This window comes from Lolium rigidum, chromosome 6, assembly GCF_022539505.1.
Source record: "Lolium rigidum isolate FL_2022 chromosome 6, APGP_CSIRO_Lrig_0.1, whole genome shotgun sequence".
In the NCBI taxonomy this organism is placed as follows: domain Eukaryota; kingdom Viridiplantae; phylum Streptophyta; class Magnoliopsida; order Poales; family Poaceae; genus Lolium; species Lolium rigidum.
Window position 1 is genome coordinate 228,168,532 of NC_061513.1, and position 12,810 is coordinate 228,181,341.

The window sequence follows — 12,810 nt, forward strand, 5'->3', positions numbered from 1 at the left end:
CCGCCCGCTTTCTTCGACGTTATGGTGCATCTGCTGGTACATATCGTGGAGGATATCATCCAAGCGGGGCCGACGTTCCTGCACGAGCATGATGCCGTTCGAAAGGATGAATGGTGTCATCAAAGGGTACGTTCGCAACGGGGCACGTCCGGACGGAAGCATAGCCAAGGGTTTTCGACCGAAGAGTGCATCTCCTTACGCACGAGTTATCTAGAAATCGAGAACCCCGTTGGCCTGCCCGTAAACGGGCATCTCGGGAAGCTCAGCTGGATGGGGTCACCGCGACGGTAGCCGCGAAATGCATGTCGACTTCAAGGGTCGAATCGCCGACTTTGAAAGAGCAAACCTAGTCGCGCTACAACACATAGACGTGGTCGATCCTTGGGTGGTAGAGCACAAAACCTTCATCGCAAAGACGTACGGTGATCGGGGCCAACGAGAGGACGGACGGAGATATAATCAAAGAGCACAACTCAACCTTCACGCGGTGGTTCAAGGACAAGATGCTGACGTACCCTATAGACGAGGATTCTTCTGCGGAAGAAAAACTCATATTCACCTTGTCACGGGCGCCGAACACAACTCGATGACATTTCAGGCGTACGATATCAACGGCTACACATTCTACACCGAGGAAAAGGACATGAAGAGCGATTATCGGAACTCCGGGGTAACGATGGAGTCCTACACCGGTGACGTCAAGCGGAGATACTACGGAAAGATCGAGGAGATGCGGGAGCTGAGCTACGCCGGAGAGAATGTGCCGATGTTCCGTGTCGAGTGGGCCAAGAACGTCATAAAAGAAGACCGGCATTTCACCACCATGGTTATACCCGAAGCCAAATCCAAGACAGCGGGCGCAAAGGTCACCGCGAAATATGAGCCATGGGTACTAGCTTCCCAAGTGGACCAATGCTTCTTCATTACCGACCCGCAAAAGCCCAGCCGTGTTGTCGTGAGGAGAGGCAAAAGGAGCATCATCGGAATGGATGGAGCCGCCAACGAGCTAGACTTTGACCGAGTACGGCGATCCGAAGATGGAAGATGACGACGACGATGATGAAGAACCATACACAACAAGAAGAAGCAGGACCACCCTACCTAAAGGCCGTCCATTCAAGAGAAGAAGTCTAGGAGTTCGGGGCTAAATTATTCAACCGCGAGAAAGAAGGGCAAGAAGATTGTGAAAAGATAATTATGTATCATTTTCTTTTTTTTTGAGATCAATTATGTATCATTTTCTTGTATGAATAATGGATGTCACATATTGTTAATCTACACATTGTACCGATCAAAATAGACATATAATTTATATTTTTGGATATTTTCTAGATTCTATAGTATTTTAAATATTCTACATAATAATAATTATTTATGCCTTTTATTTTGGTGTATTATGCTATGTACTATAGTGTTAAATCAATTTAATGAAAAAGTGAAAAAAATGGGGCCGCCGGGGTTCGAACCTGGCCGGCCAGGTTTAGCAAACCAACCAAGGGACAGAGCCGGTGCGGTACTAATCGATTTCTGTCAAACCACTGGTGCAGTTTGCGTTTTGACCCAAACCTATACTGGTAGTGGCGCACCCCTAGAAGTGCGCCATTGCTAAGACTCATAGTGGCGCACCCACGGAAGTGCGCCATTGCTAAGGGGGTCTGTGACTTAGACAAAAATCCCCGGCCGTCCCTTTCCCCACTCCCCATTCTCCCCACTCGCTCTCGATTCACCTCCCACCGGCGACGCCACCTCCCACCGGCGACCACCGGCGGCCGCCCCTCCCTCGATTCACCTCGGACCCCGGCGACGCCCGCCACGCGCAGAGCGACGCCCGCCGGCTACCTGCCCCCGCCCCTCCCGACCGCAGTCATCGGGCGACGGAGAGGCTCCCTCCCGGCGGCGACGAGTACCTCCTTCCTCTTCCCTGCGTCTCCCTCCGCCCGCCGTCTTCTTTTTCGGGGCCTCCCTCTTTCCCGTCCTCCCCTTCCCTCCTTCACCCCTTCCCCCTGGCCGCCCCTCCCTGCCATGACCCAACCCTAACCCTAGAACTGTGGCTAAGTTTAAGTTCAGAGTTCATCGTGTTTAAGTTTAATCCATATACATGTAGTTGGAGTAGGCTGCGGCAAGTACACAGAGAATAGAAGTGATCATTTGTGTACATGCAAGCTACTAGTGTTTTAGCTGATTAGAAATGAGTGCAGATTAGTGAGTAGTGTGCATGTCATGGTTAGTCATGCCAAGTTGTGAGTGTCGCATGAACCATGCATGTGTAGCCGAGACACTAATCTGCATAGTGCTGCGTGGAGTCCTAAGGGATAAGTCAGAGAAGATTAGTGGAGACAGAAGCGTGAGTGGCCGGTGTGGTGCTTAGGTTGTTGGCTTGTGAGTTCGTACCTTGTATGGCTATATAAGTCTGAACAAATGAATGAGAAAGGAAGGCCTGCGGGCAGAGAAGAAACAATGTAGTTCCTGTGTCACACCAAGGAGAAAAACTCTCGGCAAAGCCATTACTCTCCTCCTTGGTGAGTGTGCGTGTGTGGGTTACGGTGTGTGTTATTGTGAGAGAGTAGAGAGAGGTTGAAGAAGAAGGGGAGTTGCGTGTGGCATCCCCTCACAGTTTTAGTAAGTACAAGTTAGGCTATATAAGTTCAAGTATACAGAAACCAAAACATTGTGTAAACCAATCTTCAGTTAAGAACTTTGGGACGATGTATGCAAGTTGCTATGTGCTTGCTACTTGCTAGTTGCTAGGTTCATCCACTTGTGCTATGTGCTTGCTTGTTGCTGCTCCTATGTGCTTGCTTGTTGCTGCTTGCTATTTTGGGAAGTCTATGCTTGTTCTTTGCTCCACCGCGAGAGGACCGCCGCCGCACTTGCGGACAGGTAGCTTGTTGTTCATGCATGCTTGCTAGCTAGTTGCTGCTGCTAGCTGTTGATGCATGCTTTGCTAGCTGTCTGCTGCTACTAAGCTGTCTGCTAGCTTGCTGCTGCTTGTTCGTTGATGCATATTGCTTGCTAGTCTGCTGCTGCTACTAGCTTGCTACTAGGCGTTGTTGCTTCTGCTGCTTCTGCTAGCTGCTTGCTACTTGCTGTTGATGCTGCTTGGTGTATATGGTGTCATATTCTTGTGCATGTGCCATGGTGCTCAGCTGGTGTATATGAGGAACAATTGTGCATGTGCCATGGTGCTTGAGCTGGTGTATATGGTGACATATTCTTGTGCGGGGATCGACGAGTTGCCCATTATCGCCGAAATGTTGATTCATTTCCGTTTCGGCGAAAATGGGGCACTCATATGTACATAAATTAGCATAGGTCATGCCCAATTTTGTTAGTGGAATGGATCGTAATATGGTTCAAAAATGTAAACATGTAGGATGGCCGGTCCCGGTGGCCGGCGAGGCGGTCGAGGCCGCGGTCTCGGGCGCCCCGGGGCCGGGGAAGGGGCCGCCGCGGTGGAGCAGCAAGGGCCCCACGGTCACCGTCTCCTGCATCCTCCTCGTCTTCGGATGAGGAACGCCGCTTCGAGTTCCTCCTCCGCATCGACGACGACCCACTCGGCATCAAGAGGCTACCGGACAAGTTCGCCGAGTTCGTCGACGGCGTCGAGCCGGCGCACTTGCGGCTACGGGAGGCAGGCTGCAACTTCTGCCGCTGGTCCGTGGAGGTCCTGTTCGACGGGCGGGGCAAGATGTACCTGCACACGGGGTGGGACAAGTTCGCCCGTGACCTCCACCTCGAGCCCGGCTGCCGGCTCACCTTCCTGTACGAGGGGGACGGCGAGATGATCGTCAAGGTGTTCGACGACACCGCCTGCCGTGTGCACTACCCCCACACCGGCGAATCCGGCTCGGACACCGATAGTTAGAACTTAGAGTGTTGTCAACTCTATCTTCGTTGCTTCGTGTTGTTTGAATTCTATATTAAATTGTATGAAGCTACGATGTTAGGTATGATGATGTTATGTCCAAATATCAATCTCTTGTGCATCCTACCTTGCCTCGCCGACACCATCCCGGGATGTTCATATTTGTTTGCCCTTGTCATTCCATTTGCTTTGGTATCTCAAAATGCCGATGATTAGAATGTTCGGTCAACCGTACACTCCGGGGTGTCGCTAGTGAGCCTGGTGTGATGGCACAAATATCAATCTCTTGTGCATCCTACCTGGCCTCGCTAACGCCATCCCGGGATGTTCATATTTGTTTCGACCAACAATGTATGAGGCACTTATTCCATTTTGTCATTCCATTTGCTTTGAGATTTTCAAAATGCCGATGATTAAAATGCTTGGTCACCGTACACTCGGGGCGGTGTTAGTGAGCCTCGTGTGATTGCACAAATATCAATCTCTTGTGCATCCTACCCGGCTCGCTAACTCCGTCCCGGAATGTTAATATTTGTTTCGACCAACAATGTATGAGGCATTCCATTTAGTTCATACTAGCTACTTGTTTCTTATTTGAGTTGGCACTTCTTAATTGCATTGGCCGATGATTAGAATGGTTGGTCACTTGTACACTCCGTGGTGACGTAAGTGAGCTCTGGTGTGATGGCACAAATATCCATGTCTTGTGCATCCTACTCCGGCCTCGCTTACGCCATCACGGAATGTTAATATTTGTTTTGACCGACAAAGTATGAGGCCCTTGTCATTCTTCCATTTGCTTTGGTATCTCAAAATGCCGATGATTAGAATGTTGGTCACCTATACACTTGGGGAGGGGTCGGTGAACCTGGTGCGATGACACAAGTATCAATCTCTTGTGCATCCTACTTGGTTTCACCGACGCCTTCTCTAAATGTTAATATTTGTTTGGACCGACAAAGTATGAGGCCCTTGTCATTCTTCCATTTGCTTTGGTATCTCAAAATGCCGATGATTAGAATGTTGGTCACCTATACACTTGGGGGAGGGGTAAGTGAACCTGGTGCGATGACACAAGTATCAATCTATTGTGCATCCTACTTGGTTTCGCTTACTCCGTCCCTAAATGTTAATATTTGTTCCGACCAACAATGTATGAGGCATGCCTTTTAGTTCATACTACTTGGATCGTTTTTGAGTTTGCTCTTATTCGTTGCAAACATCTATGAGCGTGCACTAATGTTTCTTTGGCTTGTGCATATGTACGCAGATATGACGTGGTATGTCGTGTACAAGGGCAAGGTTCCCGGAGTCTACAACGACCGGGAGGAGTGTCGGAGACAGGTTCACCGTTTTAGCGGTAACAGCTACAAAGGGTACACCACTAGAGCGGAGGCCGAAGACGGATACACACGCTATCCGGCGGGAGAGAGGACGGAGCGGAGGAGGAACCGGATGAAGACCACTTTCATCGGGACGGTGCTAGTAGTGACTCTAGCTCTCTTCTATGTGATGCTAGTTTAGATGATCGACCTTGTGCCACTACTAGCTCATTTGTGACTTGTAACACCGTAACTTGCATTGTAACCTCTAATGTGAATGCTTGTGAATCATGTGGGGCTAATGTGAAGAACTATGTATGGATAAGCTGTGATGTTGTTTATATGTCTGTTATATATCCTGTATTGTGCTATTGTACTGTCATATACAACCTGTATAAATACCTGCCAAGATACAAAAAAAAAATTCGAAATCCTAGCAGTGGCGCACTAGTGGACCATCTGTGGCGCACTACCACTAAGTAGCAGTGGCGCACTGCTGCGATCCAGATGGCGCACTGCCTCGTGATCCTCTCCGAGACTAGCGGTGGCGCACAAGGATAAGTAGCAGTGGCACACGTCCCGGAGAGGGCGAGTGGCGCACGTACTCACGCAGCGAGTGGCGCACCTACTAGCTGGACCAGTGGCGCACGCAAAACTGTTGCAGTGGCGCACCTCTTCTACACAGTGCTGGCGCACTGCCTCTGACCAACAGTGGCGCACCACTTTGGAGTAGTAGTGGCGCACTGGAGGGCATGTCAATGGCGCACCAGGCAGTGCGCCACAGGTATCTAGGCTAGTAGTGGCGCACCCCTAGTGCGCCACTACTATGTGTTAGCAGTGGCGTGATAACAGTGGCGCACCACTAGTGCGCCACTGATGGCTATATGTGGTGCGCCACTGAAAGCCTTTTTTCTAGTAGTGAATCAACGTTTCGGCAAAATATTGGCAACTCCATCGCATTTCAAATCCCTGCAAACAAAAACACATGCAACACATGTGTGGAGGCTTCGCATATACAACACACATGTGGATCCGGAGGCTTCGCATACAACACACATGCACGTGACGCTTTTCGCGCATGCGCACGTACACATGATATCATCGAGCTTCGCACATAACATATGTGCATGACGTGTGTGCAAGACGATCGGAACCGTTCACACACAAAGCATAAAACCAACAAAGTTACCGATACGGCGAGACCTAGAGTGTTGGATGAGGTAAAAAGTTGAGATTGAGTAGGGTATTGAGCTAAGAAAGCTTCACCATTAGTTACCTATGAAGAAAATTAAGTTTACCAACTTAATTTTGGTGAATGAAGAGGTGAAAATGAGGTGGGAAGGAGGGGCAACACGACCAGATCCAGATTTGGTGGGAGGTGGTGGTGGAAGAGTGTTTGGGGAAAGTGGGTGGCACATGTGAGTGGAGGGTGAAAAGCGAGAAATGGTCCCGGGTTAGCAGTGGCGCACCACCTAGCCGTGCGCCATCGCTAGGGTGACATAGCAATGGCGCATCGCTAAGTGGTGCGCCACCGCTCACCTGTTACACTCGTAAACCCACGCCCTTGCCCAACTTAGCAGTGGCGCACCATGTCGGCGGTGCGCCATACCTAGTAGTGGCGCACCAAGCGGTGCGCCATTGCTAAAGCCCTCATCTCCGAAGGGCCCCGGCCACCTCCTAGCGGTGGCGCACCACAAAGACATGCGCTATAAGTAAGCCATGTAGCGGTGGCGCACCATGGAGACGTGCGCCACTATTAGTTTTGGGTGGGAGCTGGCCTCCTCGCCGGGAATTAGTAATGGCGCACCACAAACAAGGTGCGCCACTACTACATTTGTAACAGTGGCCCACCATTTTGTGGTGCGCCACTGCTAAGTAGTAGTGGCGCACGGCCATCATGGTGCGCCACTGAAGTCAACCTTACGGCTAGGCCTTTTCCTAGTAGTGTCTTATGCACCTTTATTTGTGATTACCTTATACTTGTTTCAAGTTGAATTATATGAGGAAGTTGTTTACTAGAATGTCTTGTGTGAATGAATATGATGCTTCTTGTCCGTATTTTATTTATCTACTCTTCACTCCATAAACATGTGGTCCCGTTTATCGAGTTCAGTTTCGCTTGGGGACAAGCGAAGTCTAAGCTTGGGGGGAGTTGATACGTCCAATTTGCATCACTATTTTATATCATAATTTTCTGTTATTCATTGATATATTTCATATTTGTACATAATACTTATGTTATTTCATCTATTTTGCATGTTTCATGATTATTTGGGGATCGCGCACCGGAGCCAAGATTCTGCTGGAAAAAGCACCGTCAGAATGCAATATTTCGGAAGATCAACAGTTGAAGGAAATTATACGAAAATTCCTATTTTTCCAGATGACGAAGGGAGCCAGAAGGGGGAGAAGAGGGGACCCGAGGTGGGCCCACCCCATAGGCCGGCGCGGCCCAAGGCCTGGCCGCGCCGCCCGAGGAGGGGGGCCCACAGCCCCTCTCAACTCCTTTTCTTCGTGTATGCCTTCGTCCCGAAAACCTAAGCCAGAGGGGTACGTCGAACAGAGCCACAGCCGCCTCTGCGGGGCGGAGAACACCAGAGAGAAAAGAGCTCTCCGGCGGGCAGGAATCCGCCGGGGAAATTCCCTCCCGGAGGGGGAAATCGACGCCATCGTCACCGTCATCGAGCTGGACATCATCTCCATCACCATCACCATCATCTTCATCATCATCACCGCCGTCTCCACCGCTGCACCTCGTCGCCGCTGTAGCAATTTGGGTTTGATCTTGATTTTTTGATAGGGGAAACTCTCCCGGTGTTGATTTCTACTTGTTATTGATGCTATTGAGTGGAACCGTTGAACCAAGGTTTATGTTCAGATTGTTATTCATTATCATATCACCTCTGATCATGTTCCATATGATGTCTCGTGAGTAGTTCGTTTAGTTCTTGAGGACATGGGTGAAGTCTAAATGTTAGTAGTGAAGTATGGTTGAGTAATATTCAATGTTATGATATTTAAGTTGTGGTGTTATTCTTCTAGTGGTGTCGTGTGAACGTCGACTACATGACACTTCACCTTTACGGGCCTAGGGGAATGCATCTTGTACTCGTTTGCCAATTGCGGGGTTGCCGGAGTGACGAAACCCGAGCCCCCGTTGGTATATCGATGCGGGAGGGATCGCGAGGATCTCGGAGTTTAAGGCTGTGGTTAGATTTATCTTAATTACTTTCTTGTAGATGCGGATGCTTGCAAGGGGTATAATCACAAGTATGTATTAGTCCTAGGAAGGGTGGTACATTAGCATAGGTTCACCCACACAACACTTATCAAAACAATGAAGATTAATTAGCCGTATGTAGCGAAAGCACTAGACTAAAATCCCGTGTGTCCTCGAGAACGTTTGGTCATTATAAGTAAACAAACCGGCTTGTCCTTTGTGCTAAAAAGGATTGGGCCACTCGCTGCAATTATTACTCTCGCACTTTATTTACTCGTACTTTATTCATCTGTTACACCAAAACCCCCTGAATACTTGTCTGTGAGCATTTACAGTGAATCATTCATCGAAACTGCTTGTCAACACCTTCTGCTCCTCGTTGGGATCGACATTCTTACTTATCGAAGATACTGCGATACACACCCTATACTTGTGGGTCATCAGTATCTTCATTTGTGATACTTGTTTCCCTTCTCAATGCTTCCCAACTATCTTCTATCCCTTGTTGATATTTGTGATGTATTTTAGATGTTTGTGGTTGAATTTCATGAATGTACAATAAGATAAAATTTAGCCTTTGGCCGTGCTATTAAGCAAAAATTCTTATTTCTATATTGCATGACTTCGTCTTGGATATCATGCTATATTTCTTGTGTATCTATTTTGTGTGTGCATGTTTCTTTGTGGATAAATATCTTTGTGATATTGCCCACTTAGAGAAACTTATACACATAAGAAAGATGATACATCTCCATTTGATATCGTATTTATTTGTTGCCGTGTTGATTGGTCATGCTAAGCAATATAATTCATTGAAGACTATGATGATGTTTCTTCCTCATCCTTGTAATAGTCTTATAATATGCTTTATCATGCCTTTCACATATCCTATTGGTTGAGCCTTTTATTACGGTGCCTCTTACTTGTTGCTCAACCATTTGTTTGTTGCAAGTGTTAAGCTTATTTTTCTATCTATGATCTATTGCAAATGTTTGTGTTTTAAATGGTAACTAGGGAGTGAGGATTCCATGTTATGCATATTGTATTCAAATGCAACATTTTAATTTATACATGTACCTTGGGGAGCTTCTTCATTTTATTTAAGGCACTATTTTGTGGTGATCATTAGAGTTTGATTCACTTGGTATTTTTTGTTTTGAATGATATTATGGGAGTGATGATTCCATGTTTGTGCACTTTATACTCCAATGCAAATTGTCTAGTTTTGTGCACAAACCTTGGGGAGCTTCCTCATATTATTTAGAGAAATCTTCTTGATCTTATCATAATATCTATCTTTATTTTGGTATCTTCTTTGTGGTTCATTTGGTTGTTTGCTTCATTTGTTGAAGCTTCTTGACTTTGTTATCTTTTTGCAATCTTTGATCCTATCTATAGTGTGATTCCTTCCGAATATTCGGCACTGGATATGTGCATTTGATTCCACTCAAATTATGAGAAATGCACACGCTATGGAGGAACTCTCACTATATTGGCCTTCTAAATTTTTCACCCATTTCGGCAATTGGTGCCAATGGGGGAGAAGTTTGGAGGGTTTAAGGGAATTTGGTTATGTCTTTGCTTTGTGCTTAAGCATGTGCCTTTATTGTATTGCATCTTGTTGCTTTGCATAGTTGAATATTTAGAGGAAACTCCACTAGGCTTTGAATTCCAATATATGCAATGAAAGTCAAGATCACTCACACATGCATATATTATGGGGGAGTTTGCTCTATATATTCAACTTGTTTGTTACTTAAATTCCTTATATAAACCCTCTTAAAGAGATTGTCATCAATTACCAAAATGGGGGAGATTGAAAGTGCATGGTGCCCCCATGTGTGGTTTTGGTAATTAATGACAATCCCTATGGACTAATGTTTGCATTGAGTTATATTTGTAGGAGTTGTTCATAGGCAATGCTTGAAGCATATGTTAGCTTCGAGATTGCAATAAGAAGCAAATGAAGAAGATCAAGTGTCAAGTATGTCTTGAAGATGAAGATGAAGTGAGCTCTCAAGGTTAAGTTCAAGACATCAACAAAATGAAATGCAAGTTCAAGACGAGCCAACTTGAAGAGATCATATGCTTGAAGCTTGCCATGAAGAAATGAAGTGCAAGTTCAATATGAGCCAACTTGAAGAGATCATATGCTTGAAGCTTGCCATGAAGAAATGAAGTGCAAGCTCAAGATGAGCCATCTCGAAGAGATCCTTTGCTTGACTCTTGCCATCCATATGGTGATCATGGATATGTGAAGATGCGCCAAAGAAGAAGCTCTCCCATGGTGGATTATGGGGGAGCAATCCACAAGACTTCGTCAAGCAAGCACAATCAAGAAAGGCGTTCCATCTTGTTGAGGTCAAGATCGTCATCATCGAGCTCAAGTGGAATGCGCAAGTATAAGATTTGCTCTTGATAGGGTTTCTTTCTCACCGGTCTCATAGTGTAGTTGGAGACCGGTTTATAGTTTAGTTGTCGTACTATCAAGAGGGCTCTCGAGTGAGTAACTCGATCGTATCATTCGGAGAGAGCTCAAACCTTTGCATCCTTGCATCATATTTCTTGGTTGTTATTTGAATCTTATCCATGTGATGTTTTAGAGCTTGTGCTTATTCTCATTACAAGTTCTAGTTCATCAAGAATGGTTTTTGCACGGGCAACTTGTTGCATTTTCAAGATTGGAGGTTTTACTGGTATGTATTTTTTAGATAGGTCAAACCTTCATCATTTCTTTCTATCCTATCTTGCTGGGCTATGATGGTTCCTTTCATGATCTTGTAGAGCTTGTTACTAGCTTCGAAACGAGCCCAAGATCATCAAAATCGGAGTCCGGATGCTCAAATTATGATCATTCTCGTTTTGGTGTTTCTGCAGTTTTCGGGGGGCGGATAATCCGGCCCGGATACAAATATCCGGCCAAATATCCGGCCCGAGTCCAGTAAGCTCGGAAGCTCAGGTCCTTAGCCGTTTTTTGAGGCCCAGGAGGTCCCAAACGGTCATATTCCTTTGGGAGGAGGTATATAAGACCCCCTTCTTCCTCCTTGGGTCATAGGCTTCTTCCACTCTCTCTCTACTCCATTTTTGCCCTTGAGAAGCTTCCTCTCCCTCTAATCCCTTCATGATTCTTGCACCTATTTGAGAGAAAGAGAGAGGAGATCTAGATCTACATCTTGACCAATTAAATCCCTCTCTTTGTGAGGGGAATCCACTAGATCTAGATCTTGGATAAATTTGGTGTTCCTCCTCTTATTTTGTTCTTCCTCTCTTATTCCCCCAATAGCTTTTGTAGCTTTGTTGGAATTTGAGAGAGAAGTACTTGAGCATCTTTGTGGTGTTCTTGCCATCGGTTTGAGCTCTCCACGGTGATTCGTGGAAGTGAAAGAAAGAAGGTTGTTACTCTTGGGTTCTTGGAACCCTAGACGGATTCTAGGCCTTTGTGGCATCTTAGTGGTGTTCTTGGGGACTCCAATTAAGTTGTGGAGATTCTTCAAGGGCAAAGCCTTTTTGGCATCTTAGTGGTGTTCTTGGGGACTCCAATTAAGTTATGGAAATTCTTCAAAGGCAAGGCCTTAGTGGCAATTTATTGGGAGCCTCCCATTAAGTTGTGGAGATAGCCCCAAAATTTGTGCAGGTTCGGTGACCTCCCTAAGGTTCCATAGTGGATCGAGGATATCTATTTTGGTGGGAATTCTCGAGGAGAATACGGTGGCCCTTGTGCATTTGGAGTGACTTGTCGTCCACACCGCTCCAACGGAGAGTAGCACTCGCAAGAGTGTGAACTTCGGGATACATCGTTGTCTCCGCGTCACTTCGGTTATTCCTATACCCGAGCTCTTTACTTATGCACTTTACTTTGTGATAGTCATCGTGCTTGAATTTATATATCTTGCTATCACCTAGTTGCTTATATTGCTTAGCATAAGTTTTTGGTGCACATAGGTGAACCATCGTATATAGGCTTTGGGCTTGACAAAGTAAACGCTAGTTTTATTCCGTATTTGTTAAGCCCATCTCGTAAAAGTTTTAAATCGCCTATTCACGCTCCCTCTAGGTGACATCTGTGTCCTTTCAATAAGACCCGGGGCTGGATGGACTTTCCGTCGAGCCGCGTGTACAACGCCTAGGTAAACCTCTGGCAATACGCGAATATATAAATCTATACCAAGCTAGCAGGCATCTTAATGGTCAACCAGATCAGCTTATATTATCAGATGCTAGCTAGCAAGTCCAAAGATAAGCTAGTAGCAACAAAACGCACACATACGAATCTGGGCTGCAGGCTCATATCCACCCTTGCAATCTATGTACCGTGCTGAACCTAACCTGCTTGTTCCGGTCTAAAATGGAAAATGTTTTACACAGTCTTCAATTTAGCAACCTTGATTATTATTCTATGCACT